Below are 20,091 nucleotides of genomic sequence, written 5' to 3' on the forward strand. Positions count from 1 at the left end.
TAAAGAAGTAACGAGAAGCATTTGATTAGTAGCTGCAAGACAACACTTCCACCCCACTGGCAGGAGTAAGACAAAAAATACTCTCCAGTCCAGAAGCCCACGGTCTCTGTTATGGAACTTGCTGGATAATCTCAGGCCGGCGGTGGGTCCATGGCCGCTGACACTACTCTGCAAGACCAGGCAAGTAACCTCATTCTCTGGCTGCGGCTTCCAGAAGAGCTGCCAGAAGCCAAAAAAGAAAGGAAAAAAAAAAAAAAGAAAGAAAGAAAAAAGGAAAGCAGATGTCCTCTCTCTTATTCCCACCTTCCAATCTCCTGCTAGGGCCTCCTGCTAGAAGAACAGAAGGAAGCCGCTTGGTAGAGGAATCTGTTAAATAAAGTTTGCAGACTTCCACCCTGCTTGCAAAAGAACGCAGATGCTTGGGAACAGACCTGAGAGGCAAAGAGACAAGGAGCCAGCAAACCGGCCAACCGACAACACAACCAGCAACTCGGAGGAAGGAGGGAGACAACAATACTGTGGAAGTCCTCCCAATAGATTAAATTCCTCTGCCAAAGGGGATCTTTTGGTAGAAATTATGCAGCGATTGCCTCTTTTTCCCTTGTGATGGATAGATTTCGCTTTGAAAATACTTGCTTCTTTTCACTTGAATTTCAGTTGGAAACCATGTATAAAAGCAACCTACAATATGCATAATATATTATAATCTGTAATACACTCAATATAACTTATTAGACCGTTAACTGGCACGGGGATTACCTGTAAACACTCAGAGTAAGAAAGACAACGCCAACAAAGAAATCTAAAGCCTGACACGGGGCCAAATGCAGCATCTGAGGATGGGAGTTGATGGAAATAGCTTATGAAAATTCACCCCATTAGAGAATGGCTTTTTTTTTTTAATGTCAGCTCAATAACTTCCAGGAAATAAATGAAGACATTTTAAAAATCAAAGTGATATAATCATGTAAGTGGAGCTTTAGAAAAATTGATAATGGCACAGCATACCAGCTCCAAAGTATGACAACATTAACCACATCAGGAGAAAGTAATGAATTGTAATAAGTCTGGAAACAAGCTAAGAAGTAATTAATATCTCTGAATCCGTTTTGTGAATCTATTATCTTAATTTTGTGGTATTTTGAATAGAATGAAAAATATTGAGTAACAAAAGCAAGGTGTTCACGGAATGCTGGTGATTTCTGAGACTTGTGTTGACACACGTACCACATCCTTCCTTTTCATCAGAGACTGGAGCGTTAGATTTCATCTCTGGAGAAAGTCATCATCTATATAAGGAGAGAAAAATTTTAAAGCAAGTTAGCAGTCAAATAGAACCTGAAAGACAAATACCAGATCTCCCCCAAGGCTGTCCCTACAGACAATACATGGTCTGTGAGGGAAGTATCAAGGGCAAGAGAGGACAATGTTTTTATTTCACACTGATTGACTTTGCCATACTTTGGTATATACTTCAAAACAAAAGGCACAGCACTGGTTCTGAGGTTCTCATCCTGTTTATTTCTAACAACTATCTGTCATTCTTAGGCCAAGGATCCCAGCTGCTCCCTGAGAAGAAGCTAGCATCACTCCCCTGAGCCCCAGAGGTGGGCTCTGGTTTGCTACAGATGATCAAGTCAAGCCCTCAGGGGGCAGAAGAGGCAGTTCCCAGGTGCACTCCTCTCCCAGGTGTTTAAGGGGACACCTGCCAGTGGTGGGGAATATGGTTGGGGTGGGGAGGGGTGGGACAGCCACCAACAGCACTGCCCTGAAGTCAACCTCCAACACGTAGGAGCTTCACACAATTGCTATCATTTAGGCTATGCCCCGACAAAATAAAAAAAGTCACAAGCTGCAGAGAAGGAAAGGTCTGTAACCAGATGAGGATATTGGAAACTTGTGCCTTGCAGGGGCATAAGTAATAGGTCTCTAACTCTAGGACAGCCTCTAGCCAGAGAATGTCTTCAACCTTGGTGCACTCCCATCTTCCATTTCCTCTTCCAGTGGCTGCCTCTCTCCCCAGTCTAAACAGCTAGCCCGATTTCCCCCTAGGAGAGGATACGTGCCTATTCTCCACAATATTTGCTCTGTTTATGAAAAACAAGAATGCAAATTATATACTCTGTGAATGAGAGACATGTTTGTATTAATGGGTAGTCTGCCACTTACGATCTCTTACTGGCAAAGAGAATTCATAATTTAAATCAGTAATGTTTCTTTTTCTGTCTTATGGTTCCATGAAGCAATGGTGTATTGTATAAATCGTTGGCGTTAAAGACTAGAGAAAATATAGCCCTTCATGCCTGTGTACTCTTGGATGAATGTCAGATCCCCACTGTATACAAAGTGGGGGCCCCCACTAGCCTCGGGTGATTTCTTACAGTTTCTCCCACCTTTGATACCTACTATACCATTCAGTGGATTCTCAGCAAAGATTGTTTGAGAAAGGATAAGGATGTGAATTGTTATTGACGAATGATCCTACAAGGAAACAAATCTATTGCACAAAGTTAACAGGTACGAAAAGCTTAGTTGAGGACAAGACCAGGCTCCCAAAAAGGCAAAAGACTGGGCAGCCCAGAAGAGAACTACATGTACAATATTGAACACATTTTCAGATTTCTTACAATGCAAACACTATCCTGCCTGTTCCGCTGGAGAGGCTATGGCAGCACACAACCCCCTCTCTGTATCTTATATTTTAAAAGATCAAGAACTCATAGTCACCATTTATAAATCAAGTTAGAAATTTTCTGATTGGAAGAAAAGAGAATGAATTATTCCATGCCAGAAAGAGCTTACCAGTTTCTAATACGGCAGTGGCCCCAGAGACAGCTCCCTGGCCATTTATCTGCGGAAGGTATAATTACTTTTGATTCTACAAACTGTATCGAAATTTGAATATATTATGTATTGTGATAAAATGCCCCTTTCCCCTGAGCCTTTTGAAAGGGAGTGCAGTCAGAAGGCTCGCGAGATGCATTACAGGGACACATCAGGCGATCTGTGAGCTGAGAATGCTCCGCTCTGATCTTCCAACACGCGGATTGTGACACGGTGTCCCCACAGAGCGGACGGCACAGCACAGGAGGGCCTTTCAACTAAAGTGCACAGAGGGAAAAATTTATGAGGTTCTTATGAAGTGGTTTGTTTTAGGTCTGAATGGAGGAAAAGAGGGAGAGAGGGAAAGGGGGCAGTTGTGTGACATAAAGATCCAGTTGGGGCCTGGTGTGATTTTTATCATCTTAAAACACATTTGAGGAGACGACCCTCAAAGCATAAGACTGTCTCAGTACAGCGTGGAAGAAAAGTAAGGCAAAAGTATCTGTAAACAAGCCACAGAGCAAATTGCCAGTTGATATTTCCTGAGCTGAAATTCTTTGAGTTACAACGGGAACAGCTTCTTAGTATATAAAGAGCCTAAGTCCTCTCTTTGGTTCCAGTGGGGCTTTGTCATGACTTGTAATGAGCTAAACATTGTAATGCACGTTCTAAAAAAAAAAAAAAAAAAATTGACTATTACTGTGTGTGCAAAAAATACAACGCCCGTGCACCAGGACATTAACAAAACAGCACCTGCACAAACTAAGATCGCAACTCTATTCTCAGCTTATCTTTGCTTTTCGCTCCCTGGGATCGTTTCTGTCTCAATGGGAAAGGAAAGCCGCACACGCAAGCATAATTCATATGTTAGACGGGAGCTACCACTTTTGTGTGAATCAGCACTCTGTAAACAAAACAAAAATCTGAAAAATGTTGAAGTCCAAACATTCTCGGACAGATAAGTAGAACAGGCTTCCCGATGACAATGGTAATAGTGGGAGACTGGAGGTAACACAGGCTTTTAAAATCAGAATTGGAATTTAGGGGAGGTGCACCGCAGTTATGAGCTATTTAAAGAACTTTAAACCGACGCTCCTCTTAACAAGTGGTAAATTCAAACTTTATTTAAAACCATTCTTCTTTTTTTTAAAAGATTTTTCCTTATGTATTTGAGAGAGAGAGCACAAGCAAGGGGAGGGGCAGAGGGAGAAGGAGAAGCAGGCTCCCCCGCCAAGCAGGGAGTCTGATGCAGGACTTGATCCTAGGACACTGGGACCATTACCCAAGCTGGAGGCATCCACCCAGGCACCCCTATTTATTTATTTATTTATTTATTTATTTATTTATTTATTTATAAAGATTTTATTTATTTGACAGAGAGAGAGACAGCCAGCGAGAGAGAGAACACAAGCAGGGTTTGTGGGAGAGGAAGAAGCAGGCTCCCAGCAGAGCAGGGAGCCTGATGTGGGGCTCGATCCCAGGACCCTGGGAGCATGCTCTGAGCCAAAGGCAGACGCTTAATGACTGAGCCACCCAAGCACCCCCAGGCACCCCTATTTAAAGCCATTCTGAAAAATAACTTCATTAGTAGAATTATAGAAATGAAGGCACAGATAGATGAAAGGACATAAATCGCAATGATGATTATACCTATTCATCTTTTTTTAAAAAATGCTAATAATTAGCAAAACTCTCAAAATCAAATCCATCATCCATCCGTGGTAGGCGAGTGACAGATTTGCTGACTAACTGAGAACAGACAACCCAGGTGAGTAATCAAAACCACCACAGCTAACAAATACTGAATATCCATAATTGTCTTTCCTAGAAGTGCCATGTCTTGCACTAAATTTGCTCTGTAGTTATTTTCTTGGTTAGCCTTTTCAGCAGCCCTCTGAGGTAGGTACTGGTTAGGCTTTGCATCTGGCGGATAAGCAGCCCGAGGTTTCGGATTTACGGACCCTGCTCGTATGAAACTGCCCGCCGTGCCCCATCAGGACCGTGTGGCTGAGGACTAAGCCTTAGCACCTCACCCCTTCTCCTACTTCCAGCCATTCCCTATCTCTCAGTCACTATTGCTATCAAAGGAAAAGGGCAAAACAACATCAAGAATGCTGTTGCTCGGGCAAATGCCCAATTAAATTATGGAAAGCGAGAGAGTTGACTAAAATGAGAAAAACTGGAAGTGAACGGTAAGCCTCGGTAATTGAAATCATTACGATCTTACAAGTCTGAGACTTGGTACAGACAGAGAACCTTAGATCGAGAAGAGACTCTGGAGAGTCCCTGTCACATGGCCACGTCTCCTCTGCTTGAACCCTTCCATTGACCGGTGCTTAGCACCGATCAGGCAGCTCATTCCAAAGCTGAATGACTTGAATTTTTAGAAAGGACACCCTTCCATGGAGCTGAAATCAGAGTTACTGTCACCTCAAGTAATTACTTTTACAACAGGTCATACTAAGCCCTCTATCCCTTGATCATCAAAAGGGACTCCTGTTCCGGGGCACCTGGGTGGTTCAGTCGTTGAGCATCTGCCTTCGGCTCAGGGCATGTGATTCCAGGGTTCTGGGATCGAGCCCCGCATCGGGCTCCCTGCTCCGCTAGGAGCTTGCTTCTTCCTCTTCCACTTGCCCTGCTTGTGTTTCCTCTCTCGCTGGCTGTCTCTCTCTCTCTCTCTGTCAAATAAATAAATAAAATCTTTAAAAAAATAAAAAATAAAAATAAAATAAAAAGGGACTCCTGTTCCACTTTAAGCCATGAGAGGTGAAGTACAACTCAGAGGGCAGCATAATTAGTTCTGTAAGTGGTGTCTCAAGGTTTGGACCTGTTTCCATCAGTTGTGTCAAGGCTGGTGCACGCGGACAGCCAGCTCGATCATAGTGCACAACCCCAAATAAAACCTACCAAAGAGCCAAGGGCATTGCATGTTACACAATCATCGTACAGCTTATTTGGGGTTGTGTTGGCGAAGATACACCTAACACCTGAGTGAGCCAAGATTCAGAACAGGGACAAGGCAGCAGGGTCTATGCCATGAGTCTGTGCATTGCCACTAAGTGGGTGAGGAGCACGGGAGGAAATGAATAATAATTCCCATGGAGGGTGAAGGGAGGACACAAGGAATGGCTGAAGAGTGACTGAGCCGCCACATGCCCAGGCTTCCTCAGATGGCAGGGCTTCTGATGGACGGAGCCAGGCACGGTGCCCCACTCCGCGTGCCCACTCTGCACATCCAGCCACACAGACCTAACTTCAGGGAAAATATTTGCTCTCCAAGCAAACAGAAGAGGAACACACTTTAGTCTCTTCTATAGATACGCGGTGCCACCTCTTCACCAAATGCCCCCCTCCTGAGCCGTTCACTGCACTCTATAAACCGAATGTCAGACAGGACGGAGAACGTAACTCCTTCATTTCTAGAGGGAAACAGAAGACTTGCGTGTATCATCTAATATTTTCCATCCGTTTTGTCCAAAATGAAATCTTAGTGACCACGTCTACGTTGTATTCTGAGTAGAAGCTACATCAAGAGAACTCCGGAGTCTCTCCTTAGGGGTGTTTTGCAAAGTGATGGAGCACTGCTGATCTGCCCCCACACCCCCCACACCCCTCACCCCCCGTCTCCAAGAGCAGCTCCTGCTGACCTCCAGAACTGGCAAAGTTCTGTGGCCTTGCTCTGAGTTTCAAAATGTATTGCTGCTTGTACAGACTTCCCAATTACACAGTCTGTGTGAACGAGTCGACTGATTTTTATGAGCAGATATAAAAGTCTTTTTTTTTTTTTTTTAGATTTTATTTATTTATTTGGCAGGGGGAGCACACAGAGAGAGGGAGAGGGAGAAGCAAACTCCCCTCTGAGCAAGGAGCCCGACTTGGGGCTGGATCCCAGGATGCTGGGACTGTGACCTGAGCCGAAGGCAGACGCCCAACCAACTGAGCCACCAAGATGCCCCTAGAAGTCTTTTGATACCAACTTTATTCAGTTTTTAACTTGAAAGTTGTAGTCATTGTGTTGAAATTGTATGTTTTCTTTTTTTTTAAATTTTTATTCCAATTTTTAAAAAAACTGGTGAGACTATTTGAATTCCAAAACCATCCACCATCTATCACAGGCTATCCCACAAGTCTTGGTGCAGTTTTAAGCTTTAATAACTTGAGAAGCAAAAGTGCTACAAACTTACAAACTACACTGTTCGTAATAGTTATGGTTATCTTTGTTTTGCACCTAGACAGTTTTGTGAATTTTTAGATTTTTTTTTATTTTGATTTTTTTCTAGTCTCTTTTGTGGAAGATGGTGCGCATTGATTAAAAAAGTTAAAAATGATTCAAGAGTCACAAAATTGAATACTTATAAAAGGAACATAAATAATTAATATTTCAAGAGATTACTATAAAGCAGTACATTTATACTTCTGAAGTAAGAAAAGCCTAAAAGTAAACCAAGGCTTTTGAAACACCCTGTGAACAACTGTGAAGTTACGGTACGTCTCGCGGGAACACAGCCCCTGAGATGCCATCTTTATACGGATGCCTCTCTACTCACTGACTAATGGTGAGCAGGTATCAAAGAGAAAGAGGATCCCTGCCTCTAAGATGCCATTTCCACTTCGTGAACATATAAATTAACGATGGGGGAGTTTGCAAAAGGTCATCTGTTTCTAGATCGAAGCCTGGAGAGCAACGTTTCACCCACGACAGTTACTGAATCTAATCACAGACAAGATGGGGAGGCCAAGAAGAGATTTTCTTGATTGAACTTTCAAAGCCAGAGCTTTCAAAGAGCCTGCTTGAAAACTGGGGGTACGTGCTGACTTGGTTCATTCTTTGTACTCCTTGGACTAGAAAAACACAGAAAGGTTGAGCACGGTGCTCAGACTTCCATTCCCCTTCTTTGACCTCTTTTCGGTCTGCCTTTCCCTTTCCTGTCTCCCCAAAGGGACACCGACTGTCACCAATCCCAGAAAACTCAAACTAGACTGTGAGGACACCAGCATGAGACTATCACTCAACCAATATAGGATAATCAAACAGAAATCATTCCCTAGCCTAATCACGTTGACTTATTTTGTGAGCAAGGAAAACAAAGAGAATGGAGTTTTATCTTCCTGTCTTTTATCAGTCGGGGATACAACTCTGAGTTGGAGCAGAAGCCTGAGCCCCTCGGTAGATACTTTGTCTAGAACACTGCCCATAGACCGTAACCTGGTTGAAGGGAGACATTGTGTCCATTTCTTGTTCTCCCACTGGCACAGAGCAGGGATAGGCAACATGAGCAAGAGATACTGGTTCAAGGGGACGGAATTATCAAGACGGTAAGAATGCTCACACTAAAGCAAGCTATTAAAGCACATGCTGGTGCTTTGCTTCCTGTCTCTTCTGGGATGGATAAAAAGCAAGAGTGCTTTCCTTATAAAAGGATGATATACTTTCTTTTAATTTTTGATACAACAAACTCCAGGAAAGGGTCGAGATCACTCTGGTTTGAATTTTTAAAGGAAAAGATGCCAAACATAAGACAAAGTTTGTCCAAGCAAGAAAGAAACCTAGAAACTGGCCCAGAACCCTTAAGAGACTCAGAAGGGAACAGAAAGAGGTAGCAGTGGGACCGGGACTTGGAAACCATTCCTTGTAATTGTTGCTTTAAGTGTTTGGGGGTTTTTTGTTTTGTTGTTTGTTTGTTTGTTTGTTTGTTTTTGCAAAAGGCCTGGAAGATCTTCCACCCACTATCTACATGAAAGATCACAGTGGTGGACAGGGCTACCCCACGCAGATTTTGTTTTTCTCACAGAGGTCTACATTTTTGGACCAAAGAACGCAACGTGTTCATCTGAACGAGGAGGGCCCATTGTCTATCTGCCTTTGGCTCCTCTGCTTCCTTGGAAAGCTTAAGGAGCAAGCAACATGCCGGCAGGAGAGAACGGGCTTTGAAGTTGTGGAAACTGCTAGTTAAAAAGTTTCAAACTGTGCTCCGCCTGTGTGGAACCATCGTGGAAGAAAATACTTCAAACCAACACGTACATTTTTACTAAATGAAAACCTAGAAAGTTATTTTTATTTGTTCTGATCCTGACATGATCCTGTGCCTCTCAATTCCTTTGGAAACACTGAAATTTTTAATTCCCATGTTGCCTTCAAAGGGCTCCCAGGAGCAATGGCAGTCTTGCACAGTTATCTTTTGAAAGAATGGAAAGTCAAGGTAAATTTGTAAAAAAGGATAGTCCCTATTCAATCTTAAATATACAGTCGGCCCTTGAATGAACCGTGTGGGTCCATTTATATGCGGATTTTTTACAGTGCAGCACTGTAAGTGTATTTTCTCTTTCTTATGAATTTCTGAATAACATTTCCTGTCTTCTAGCTTGCTTTATTGTAAGGATACAGTATGTAATACATGTAACATAAAATATGTGGTCATTGACTGTTTACGTTCTTGGCAAGGCTTCAGGTCAATGGTAGCCTATTCGTAGTTAAGTTTTTGAGGAGTCAAAAATTATAAGTGGATCTTCAACGGCATGGGGGCGGGGAGGTCGGTGCCTCTAACCCCCAAGTCGGTCAAGGGTCAGTTGTCACTTCTTTATCCGACACACAGAAGCAACACCAAGAATTCTCTAGGCCTCTCATAGACAGCCTCTGCTCCTCATGCTGTCCTCAGACATTTCATAAATGTTCCTCCCATGAAGTGTGAATTGTTCTCAGTTACCTAGGGAAACTGGAGACCCCTTAGTTTGCAATTTTCTCCCAGTCTTCTGCCATAAATCATGGAACTGAACGTACCGGGAGACTCCCATCATTTCCTACATGATGCAATTGAGAACTAATGCCTGATATTTGCCCAACATCATCCAGCTGGTTCTGCGGACCCAACGCACATGGATTCCTCATGCCATCTGCTCTTTTCTTCCGGGCTATAAGAAAATAGACATCGATTTTGCAGGCACTTTGCTAGATGCTTTAAATGTATTAAATTAATTTTCCTCATTATCTCCCTCCAAGATCATTATTATTCCCTCCATTAGGATGAGAGAGCCGAGGCCCAGAAAACTTACTTAACACATCCGACATTATAAGCTGGCAAAACCTGGATGACGGCACAGTTCAGGCTGATGGCAAAGCCATCACGGCTAAGCTACCCCATCCCTAAATCTCAAAGTCAAATGAAGAGCTGTCTGCGGAAATGGAAACGAAGGAAGGGGTTTCCCTGAGGACGGTGACAGGAAAAAATTGTGAAAATCAGCCTGTTTCTTGAGATAATGGGAGAAAATCTTAGTTGCTAACAGAGGGAAAATGGGCAAAACCCAGCCCCGCTGGGCCTCGGCATCCTGCTCGCTGACGCCAGGACTCAGATCCACTCCACCTCCTTCACCTAGCTGCCGAGAGGAGCCAATGAGAAAGATATATAGGAAAATAGTTCCAACCATTTATCAGAGAATTGTCATTTTAAATTCTAAGCAGCATGGAAAGTGTTTCAAAACTCTGCATTCACCTTTATTAAATGGAGACATAACTAAGTTGATAGATGAATCAATACAAAACTAAAAAATGAACACTTCTCCCAACACCTTGCTCAGGGAGAAAATCAGGGAAAAGATTTGCACCTGCCATCTGAGAATCTCCTGCCATTTGTATCACTCTGAGAAATAGTGAAAGTGAGGGAGAGCGTAGTGGGTTGAATCATGTCCACTCAGGACCTCAGAATGTGACCTTATTTGGAAATAGGACCGTTGCAGATTAAAGATCTTGAGATGAAATCATCATCGTGGATGTTGGGTGGGCCATCGAACCAATGACTGGTGTCTTTCTAAGAAGAGGAGAAGACACAGGGACACACAGGAGAGAGAGCCAAGTCAAGGTGGAGATGGGGGTGGGAGTGGCGTGGTCACAAGCCAGGGAAGCCAGGAGCCACCAAGACCTGGAAGACGCAAGGAAGGATTCTTCCATAGAGCCTTCCGAGGGAGCATGGCCTTGTGACACCTTGATTTTGGACTTCTAACCTCCATAATGGTGAGAGAATAAATTTCTGTTGTTTTAAGCCACCTCATCTGTGTTAATTTCTTATAGCAGCCCTGGGAAGCTAATAGAGAGGGCAATGTGGCTTCAAGGGCTGTGTTCTTATGTCCCAGGGAGACCACCTTTGCTGCATTCCCACGTTGAGATGCTCCCCTGCGTGGGGGAGTTTCAGGGGATGGCATTGGTCAGGCTGTAGCAGTTGATCAGAGCTTGGCTGCTAGCTAGGATAAATATCTTAAATATGAGCCCTGCTCACAGGTTTTATGGGGTAGCAGTATTCACTTACAAGTAAATAACTTGGTCTAGTGTCTCATCTAATATTACATTTGAAATAATTTTATGTTTAGAGTTTTCATGAAAATAGACTGGTGCTGGAAGGAACTAGCATCCCGTCTGGGTCAAGAATAAAAATGGTAGTGATAGGGTAGCCCTATGACCCGGCCATGGCACTACCGGGTGTTTACCCCAAAGATACAGACGGAGTGAAGACAAGGGCCGTATGCACCCCAATGTTCATAGCAGCTCTGTCCACAACAGCTAAATCGTGGAAGGAGCCGAGATGCCCTTCAACAGATGACTGGATTAAGAAGTTGTGGTCCATATATACAATGGAATATTACTCAGCCATCAGAAAGAACGAGTTCTCAACATTTGCTGCAACATGGACGGCACTGGAGGAGATAATGCTAAGTGAAATAAGTCAAGCAGAGAAAGACAACTATCATATGATTTCTCTCATCTATGGAACATAAGAACTAGAAGATCGGTAGGGGAAGAAAGGGATAAAGAAAGGGGGGTTAATCAGAAGGGGGAATGAAACATGAGAGACTATGGACTCTGAGAAACAAACTGAGAGCTTCAGAGGGGAGGGAGGTGGGGGAATGGGATAGGCCGGTGATGGGTAGTAAGGAGGGCACGTATTGCATGGTGCACTGGGTGTTATACACAACTAATGAATCATCGAACTTTACATCGGAAACCGGGGATGTACTGTATGGTGACTAACATAATATAATAAAAAATCATTAAAATTTAAAAAAAATGGTAGTGATAAAAATTGTACATTGAAGGTTTGGATATAGCTTATGGTCTCAACAGAAGAGGTCCCAATGAACGATCATCATTTTACTTTTCACCTTTGCTGCAAAAAGAACGTGAAAGACAGGAAATGGGAAAGAGCTGTTTCCGTTTATAAAAGGAGAGAAGAGGTGAATTAAAACAAAAGGAAAAACAAAAACATTTACATATTAAAGGGATCGAGATCAGGGCCCTGGTTCAAGTCCTTTACAGAGGGCTCCATGCACAGGAGGTCCTTCATTATTCGACAGAAGAACAAACAATAAATAATTTTTTTATGTAACTCTTTTCTTATTAAAAAGATTATAGGTTATACTGTAGTGTGTAATCATAGGGACTGAAATATTTGGTAAATTAGAGAACATTTACTAGTATAGAGGGGAGTTGGAATGGAAATTTCTTAGGTAGGGTCAGCTCTGGGCATCTTCTGGTCTTCTTCCCTCTGGTTCTAATTCGTCTCATGTCACCATTATTAACAACATCCAACCAGAGATATAAAAAGGCTAAAGAACCATGAGGGGCTCTTGAGAAGAACAATAAAGCTTAGCTGTAATAAAATCCTAATGTTTAACACTCTTCACCTTGCTGATCTTGCAAATATAACTTAAGGCCCCACCTCACGTATGTCATACACGGCAATAATGCAGGCAAAAGAAATGGACACAGGTGTTCCCCATAAAGGCCTGGACCCTCAGGGCACCACCTGTGTCCACATAAATCCAACGCAAACAGTATCCAGCTAAGTCGTGAGCAAGGTTATAGGATTCATCACGTTCTGCTGCCAAGGCAAGAAAATAAGGACAGGTAATTTGGCCCTTTTAAGCATTAGAGAGACGCTGCCAAATACAAGAAGGGGACACAATTCTCTCCCCTCCTCCTGAAGTTCTTCAGAAAAAGAAAAAAAAAATGAGGCGTCTTGGCCAACACAAAATGAAACCTCCAAAGGTGCATTGAAATTATCAAGCAGCTCACAGTTCAAGTGACTCCATCTACTTCACTACTTGGCTCATTTGCGAGACTATGCCAAATCGTACACGCCAGGAATTGAGGACACTACGCAGAAGGTTGCTGGTTGAGAGTTCGGTATTTCAGAGGACCACTGGATCATCGGGGTTCGTGGTAATCTCTCCTTTCTCTCTGCAACAGATCTAGGAGAAGTGATAGGTCAAGGGCACCTGGGATTTCTAAGTTCAGGAAGGGGCCCCCATATGGAGCCGTGGCAAAGCCTCCTCTCTTCTGATGGCAGCTTGGAGCCTGAAGAGGCAAAGCACAAAACGTCCAAGAGTAAGGGAGACCCTAAAGGATCCACGGGGTGAATGGTGTCTAATCTTCTCCAACAACCTTCTCAGCATGAACTGGAACCAGTCCCTCGCCCAAAACAGACCCACACTATAAAAATGCAGGATTCCACACTTTGGAAAGTCACGCTAACGCGCCTAACGTCCTTACAGATTTTTGCCTTCACGGGGCGCAGGTGAGACCTTTCGTACCCCAGGCTGCCTGCTGAGTGGTTGCCTGGGTGCTGCAAATCTGAGAGCCGAAAAGGGGGATAATTTCTTTAGTATACAGAGAATGTACAGCAAATCTAGACATGCCGAAAGAGGCATTTGGAAAAACACACAGAGAGCCAGAGCCTCATTGAGAACACTCAGTCTCGGGGGGTTGGATGCTGACCACCCCGGGGTTACAGTTACAATTTCTCAGGGACAATGTTTCCTAGGAAATATGTCAGTTCCTTGATATTTTTGCATGATGGATTTTATTGACATCATGCTGGACCCCACACCTGGGCCTCATCAACTCCATTGTTAGCGACGATCTGTGAATGCTTTATGGTCTTTGGGCACGTGAAGGTGCACTTCCGGTCACACTCTCCCTGCACACTTCACACCCACGGTCCAAGGTCATCAGTGTGTGGGAAGATCCTGGGGCCTCCCCACACCCCCAAGGGCCACATGACAACATAAGAGCTGGTGTTATAAGAAAGGACTGTACAAACTCTAGGTTATAATGGCTTGGATCTGTCCATGTGGAAAATATTTATGCATTTGTATAAATATATACATTTATGTTTGTTTTGTTCATGAAATTCTTTGTTCATTAAATTTGTTTCACTCGGGAATATTTTATTCATTTAGATACAGGAGAAGACCAATGTTTTGGTGAGTAGTATTTTCTTCAAATGTGAATCATCACCATTTCGTTCCTGCAGAATTGACTTAGTAGTTAAAATATCTATTTTTGTTTTCCCCTTATTTTCAGTCCCTTCTTTCCTGTAACCAAGATGACATCTCAGAAAACAATCAGGTCAGTGGCTTTCAAGGTTTTGTCTTCAAGACCAGATTTCTAGCAGCAGTTTTAAAGCAAAAAGGACACTTGGGTGGTGATTTCCATAGCACATAAAAGTTATTTTGCAAAATGTGTACAGACTAAAAAAGAAAACCAAGAGGAAAACGTGCTTGCTAAAGCGATCACTGAATATTGCAGAAATTAAATGTGCAAGAAATTCAAAGCACTTAATAGAATCAAGGGGCAGTGTGGTTTGTCTCCCCCACTCCCGGAGACTAAATGGTCAAAGTTCCTGCTTTGCAAATCTGATTTCTTGCCCAGAATGCTGCTAGTAATTGGCTCCTGGGCTGGCATGCCCATTGAGATGTATGAAATGGCTCTTGTTGATATTTTGATGCTGAAAAGGGTCTGTCAGATTTTTCTTTCTTGTAAGCACTCACTCTCTCTTTGCCTCTTGTCACTTTTCCCGCCTCTCCTGCTCATTTTACCCACATTAAAGCTCTAAGTAAATAAATGACAGGCTGTGGCCTATCATCAGGTGACAGATCATCCTGCATTGGCTCTGAAGCACGGAGACGTTGTCATCTGTCTGGTCTCCCTCACATTCCCTGTCAGCCTCGCCACATCCGGGTGGCATGTCACAGTCATCAGAGCAAGATGAATACAGCAGTGTGAACATCAGCTTGGGAGCGAGTCAATCAAACATGTGACTCTTAGCTGCACAGGAGCCCCTCTGCTGCCGGAAAGCAAAAGCACTCAGAGAGAAAGAAATGCCTTTTAGTGGCCTGCTTCTGCTGCTGCTGGTGATTACTTAATTGAATTTAACAGTCTGGTTTTTGCTTTTTAAGTTGAGAGGGAAATGCCATATTTTCCCCCTATGAAGCGTGGGGGGCACAATACGAATCTCTAGGTAGAGATAATCGATTGCTATTGAATGTGCCTAACCGTCCAGAGAAGAGGAACACCAAGGTCATGGTCCTCAGTTGCTCTTCCAGAGCTTTATACCCTCGCCCAAGGTAAAAGTTTAGCCGAGTGGTAAGAAGTAAGACACAGGCCATGATGAAACATCTCGTGGGCTAAGCTAAAGTGGCATTTGGAGGAATTTTTTTTTTTTTGAGGGCTGTTCCAAAACAAATAATGAGCCATGTATTAAAATAAACAAAGTCATAAAAATGTCAGGAGGAATGCCAGAATTATAATGACTTCCCAGTGTGAGAGGAAATGGAAAGAAGGATAATGAAACTTCTTCCCAAATGAAAACGGCCGGCTCTCACTGTCCCCATGGATCTTCCATTTCCCTCCTGTTAAGGTTTAAGAAGCTTTCTGGTGCTGCCGCTTTAGAAGGCTCTTTTGTGGCAAATGAGGAGAAAAAAGTATGATGGGGCGTTCCTTTGTTCCATGAATCAAATCACCGTCAGCCGCCATGTAGGCTGGACTGGATGTGGACGGCCGCTGCTGCTGACTTCCTGGATGTGGAGCTCCTCACGTTCACATTGAGAGCAGCCATTAGTTGAGGCCATTTAGTCAGGCATTGATGACTTCTAAAAACTGGGTAGTTTTGTTGTTTACCCAAAGCGCTTATGAGACTTTCAGCATTGAAGCAATAGTGTCAAAAACTCTGGAATTATCCCAAATCCTGAGCCATTCTGAGGGCAGGAAACTCGCAGAAACTATCCATAGTCTCAGATTAAAAGCCACTGAACACCCAGTGCAGATATGCTGACATATCTGCTAATCAACCATGGAAGACTCTGCAAATTCTGGTCCTATCCTAACGTTTCCACCATATTGCTTTATCTTTTATTACTCTCCTGCTTTGGTCTAAATGTTTGTGTCCCCCACCGCACCCCCACCCCCTCAAAATGTATGTGTTGAAATCCTAACCCTCAACTGGATGATATTTGGAGGTGGGGACTTTGGGAGGTGATTAGGTCATGAGGGTGGAACCCACATGAACAGGACTAGTGCCCCATGAAAGAGACCCCAGAGAGCTCCCTCGTCCCTTCCACCAGGGGACGACACCAGGAGCTGTCAGCTCTGAACCCGGGAGGGGCCTCTCACCAGCTACTGAATCTGCTGAGGGATGCCTCATGCTTGGCCTTCCCAGTCTCCAGAACTGTGAGAAATAATTGTTGCTTGTCAGACACCCAGTTTATGGTATTCTTGTTATAGCAGCCTGAATGGACCAAGACATCTCCTTTTACCCTATGCTCAGGCAAACCATAATACCCATTACTCTCTATCCCCAGTGGCCCAGACCTTCCTATGTCTTGGCTGTGGTTTACATTTTTCCACCCCTGGGATACATCTCAGCCTTCTACAGATCTGTTAAAAATATGCATATGCATTGACTTTAAAGTTCCCCTTCTAGACATTCATCATTAAGGAAATGAATTCATTTTAAGGATTTTCTTTTCAGCATGTTCAGAACAGGAAAAAAAAAAAGACAACAACCGGAAATTCTAGGATTAGTTGAATAATCCTAACATTATAGGAGTAGTTGAATAAATCGTAATACATCTATAGACATGATAGTATTTAGGCAGCACAAAATGATGCTGTAGGCCATGAATGATATCCATGGTATGTTTGCTAGAAAAAAATTGAGTCAGAAACCATCCTATAACAAGTTGGTTCCACTTTTATAGAACTAAACATATCCAATTATGTATGTATGCTTATAATTATACCTCTGTTTATATCCACATTCATATTTATATTAAGAGTTGGGTTATCTGTAGATCAGGGAACTATTTTGTGTGTATCTGTGTGTGAATGTGTGTATTTATATAATCTTTCAAAAGTACACATGGATTGTCTTTGTATTAAAAATAATTTCACCTTGAACCATTTTTCGAACTCCAGCTCAAATGCTCTTTTTTGCCACCCAAAGCTTTTCCAGAAACTTCATCAGTAAAATCTTTTTTCTCAATTCTGTCTATAGCTATTTTATGCCATTTAAATTTCAGCTTACGTTAAAGACATGTGTGTATTATTCGACTATAAACTGCATGGGGGTAGGATTCCTTTCTAATTTATCCTTGCACGTAAACTTGTAGCAAATGTTTGACAAACGTCTGTTGTATGAATCAAGATGGTTTGCTGATCAGTAATTCAAAATTTGGCTGCACATCAGAATCATTTGGAATGTACCTCTTAAAGGTACAGAGCCCTGAGTCCATTCACACTGTGGTCAATGCAGTCAACCTTGCTTTGTAGGTCAGAAGTGAGCAGTTGCAATCCTAAGGCTACTTCTAGACTATTCTTTTAGTTTCATACAGGTTAGGCTTATACTACTTGTCCACATACTTGGGCTTTGGGTGGTTAATGCCCTGAATTAATTCCTGCCCTTGCAAAAAGCATATAAACAATCATTAACTGATCAGACTTGATAATCAAGGTGACTGCAACATTGTAAATGTTTCATAAATGTCTGCTGAAGAATGGTTATATTCTCCTATCATGTTCCTAACCTCACAATGTGTAGATTACCTAACTCCTGACTTGTGCAGGGTGTTCTCTGTCTAATTGCCTTGACTTGGCCCCTTTCTGTCTCCTCGATACTCATCTAATCGTCTTGAGAGCTGATTCACCTCTTAGCCTGATCATAATATTTTTGTAAGTACAGACTTCTCAGCCCGCCTAGCACAGGAAAATGAGACAAATACGCACAGCAGGGATGCTTCAAGTACAGGAGGAGAGCTTCTCGGGTGGGGAATGGGATCCTCAGGGTCAACCCAGGGTCTCGGAGGTGAGTTAGGGACAGATAGGAGCAGGTCATGAAAATCATCGCCTGGCAGCAGGGTACTAGGAGAAGAAGGGAATCCAAACAAGGATAGTCCAACAGCATGAATTCAGAGAGGAAGCTGAACAGTAGGCAGAAGGAAATTCCATGAGGCAGACTAAAGCAGGGAGGTCGTTCAAAGAATCATGCCAGACACCTTCTGTTCCCCATCCAGGCACAGCGGAGCGCTTGTTACCGTCACCTGTTGTCACTGCTACTTATCAGCTTCGTCCTTTACTCGCCATTTCTCCTGACCTCACACTTGTCCAGTCCTAAATCCCAGCCTCCCCTCGGTCCGCTCTCACTACTGGTCAATGCCCAGTCCCAGGAGGGACTGTGGTGCACCCTGCCTGGAGAGATGAATACCAGTGGGGACGGTAGGGACGGGAAGAGAGTATAGAATACGGAATGGAACATGAATTGCCACTGAGATTATTGCATTGCTGTGAACCACCCTTTACCTGTATAATCATTATATTTAAACAATATAGCACACAGAATATTATCGATCGCGACAGTGCCGGCTTCAAATCCTTCTCCAGAGAGGTCAAAGTTCCTCTTCTGGGTATTCATGAAGTATGGGTTTAAAAGCCCATTAGCCCATATTGAGCAATACGGTCTCAATTTTTCTATTTGAAACCACTATCTATGGTAAAAATAAGTTCCAGTCTCTATTCAGTGGCAACGAAGAGGATAATTTGGTAATTAGATTGTGTGTGAATGTGTGCTATTACCACTAGCATTTTTTTTCTTTTTTTACTTTTCAGAAACACCCCCCCCCTTTTTAATTGAAATGAAACACCTATCACAAAACTTTGGAAATCACTTCAGAACACCTTTGAAGGCATTTATTTGTTCATGGAAAAAAACCGAGCCTTATCATATGATATAAATATTTAAAAATAAAGTGTAGTAACTCTTGTGGAAGTGAAGTCATTTGATAGTTTCAGAGCCTTTGTCTCCACAAGCAGGTTATCTGGGGAATAACAGGTAGAGACCACCATCCTTGATACTTTTTCTTTAGCACGATGATTTGTAATTGATAGGACGTGAGCCTCTCCCGGAAAGATCATCAAGTTACCTGACATTACATATCCTTTAATGCCTTCTTACTCTGGACTTCTCTTTCTTATCAAGCACCTGCCCTGGGGTGCCTCCCAGCCCCCATCCAAGTCTCAGATTGGTTTCCAACTTCCCCGTGGGGATTTACCTGTGATCACAGTTTTCATAGTAAACACACAGGTGCCTTGTTTTCTTTTCATGGATTGTAATTTTACAAAAGCCGTCTTGAATTTTCTCAAATTTGTCTAGCATCTTCCCCTCTTCCCTCACCAAGATAGAAAATAGGAAGAATCCATAGAAACCACATCCGCAATGATTATAAATTTATAATTCTCCTCAGGAAGGCATCCTTTTAGCTTCTCCTGCTTGCGCGGTTCGGGCCAAGTGCAGAGTGATTATATGTGCACAACTGAGTCAATGTGTGTGTATGTGTGTGTGTGAGAGAGAGACAGAGACATACGAGAGAGAGAGAGAGAGAGAGAGAATGAGAATAGGGGTGAAAGAGAATGTCACATGCACAGAAACATGACATCCAGACGGTCTGACTGAAATTCAGGTCACACCAAGAAATATGCCAGGTAACAGCGCTATACTCTGAGGCATGGAATCCAGAAGAAGGAACAGTGAAGTGATATTTGTGCAACGGTAGAGACCCACTCTAACCTTTTAACAAATGTTTTTTCCCTTGGCCACTCTTACCAGCCTTCACCCATCCTTCTTCTCTCTCTCTCTCTCTCTCTCTCTCTCTCACACACACACACACACACACACACACACACACACAGAGTTCCCTGCTTTATACAGATCTATTATACAGAAATACAGCCACTCAGTATAGAGATTTGGGAATATCTAATGACTCAATACAAGAACTCCTCCTATTAAATCCTTTACAATAACATTAAATAACATAAAATAACATTAAAATAACCTTTCATTTAAAACAAATTTTATAAGAACTATTCCAGTGTCACAAATCCAGGCACAGCTCTCCAGACCTTTGGAGCACCTTCACTTTCAAACAACATTTTTGTCTAATTTTGTG

This window comes from Ursus americanus, chromosome 32, assembly GCF_024610735.1.
Source record: "Ursus americanus isolate L20-20 chromosome 32, mUrsAme1.1.p, whole genome shotgun sequence".
NCBI classification, from domain to species: domain Eukaryota; kingdom Metazoa; phylum Chordata; class Mammalia; order Carnivora; family Ursidae; genus Ursus; species Ursus americanus.